Here is a 1,726-nt window from a genome sequence, read left to right on the forward strand (position 1 = left end):
GACATAAACAGTGATAACTTTGTCCTTACACTTATGTTTGCTGATGATCAAGTAATTGTCTCAAATTCTGAATATACACTCCAACGAGCTCTGTTTGAATTGCAGAAAATAATAGAGGTGTATAACTTTGAAATTTCAAATGATAAAACAGAATCTATAGCATTCCAAAGTCCAACGCAAATTCGTTGCAAGTTTGTTATTAATAATAAATTGATTAAACAAGTCAACCAGTTCAAATTCCTTGATTACACACTATCGCCTTTTGAAGAAGCGGATGTCAAACAAAAAACGGAAATATTCAACCGAATGTGTGGTACAATAACTAGAACTTTAAAAAACAAGGCAAGGAAGGAAACAATGTTGAAGTTTTATAAGACAATGGCAGTACCAGTGGGCTTATATGGAGCAGAATCGTGGGTCCTCACCAATAGAGATAAAAGTAGAATTCAAGCTTCAGAAATGCTGTTCCTTCGCTCAGTGATGGGTGTAACAAGGAGGGACAGAATACGAAACGAAGAAATCAGGCAATCACTGAATATCTACAACTTAAACAACAAAATTGTGGAATATAGACAGAATTGGAGATCCCATGTAGAACGAATGAGTGATGAAAGACTGCCTAAATTAATCTTCGGGTATCAACCTAAGGGCTTCTGTAGTATTGGTAGACCAAGAAAACTATGGCAAGACCAAGAATAAGCAATATGTATGAAGTTCGCAACAGGTCGAGAGGCCTAAAGCGTGATGATGATGATGATGATGATGATGATGATGATGATGATGATGATGATGAAGAATACCAAGAAAAATATTATGAACACGTACAAAGAATGCCAGAATACCGTATTCCTAAAAAGATTCTAGAGTACAAACCCAAAGGCAAGAGAGACAGAGGAAGGCCTACAAAGAGATGGAGAGATCAATTTCTTTGAGAGGACGGAACAGGTCGAAAGGCCTAATCCCTGTGGATGATGATGATGATGATGATGACGATGATGATGATATTGCTATCACCTTCCAAATCACTCATGATAGACTTTTTTTAATTTTAACCTACCTATTCTCGAAGCATTTCAGATTAAACCATCTGTACATGCGTCAGCAGTTCAGAATTTCCAGCTCTCTTAATTGAGAATCACTCATTCCGAACGAGTTCTAAAGCACGTTGGAACAGGGAACTGGGAGTTCATATCAGTTTGGAATCAGTTCTAGTCTTGTTGAAACGTACATTGAGCTACTGCACATGAACAGGCAGTTCAAAATCGATTCTGAACTGTGCTGGAACAAACCTGTTATGTATAGCGAATTCTGTGTGAACTCCTTAGATTAAATTGCTATCTCATAAATTTACGTAGATTTATTGTCTGTATAAGGTCCAATTAAAAATGTGGAATATGGTATTTTCTTCACAAAAAGTAAATTGAAAAAGATGCCAAAAATACAAGCTTTATAAACAGAAAATAGATTCAAAACTAGAAAGTGTTGACTTTTAGACAAGAAGCTGACCATAACCACTTCCAAAACATTTATTTAGGCTAAATATTTTTAATTTGTGCAAGAACTCAATATAGTTACGGAGAGAACCATTTAGCCCTGTGTGATGCATTGAATAATAGGAAAAATTTGTCAATTTCATATTTTGATGCTAGATGACATGTACTAGAACTACCATCTTTCTTGTATCACTGTTAATAAATAAACGAAAATTTTGTCTTCACTGTCACAG

At 35.5% G+C, this 1,726-nt stretch overlaps 1 protein-coding gene across 1 annotated transcript in view; it reads left to right on the forward strand.

Annotated features, from left to right (window-relative positions):
* The window catches only part of LOC138711997 (copine-8-like), an 82,639-nt gene that overhangs the window by 53,916 nt on the left and 26,997 nt on the right, over positions 1–1,726 (forward strand). The gene's annotated exons all lie outside the window — the stretch shown is intronic.

The sequence above is a fragment of the Periplaneta americana genome, chromosome 13, assembly GCF_040183065.1.
Source record: "Periplaneta americana isolate PAMFEO1 chromosome 13, P.americana_PAMFEO1_priV1, whole genome shotgun sequence".
In the NCBI taxonomy this organism is placed as follows: domain Eukaryota; kingdom Metazoa; phylum Arthropoda; class Insecta; order Blattodea; family Blattidae; genus Periplaneta; species Periplaneta americana.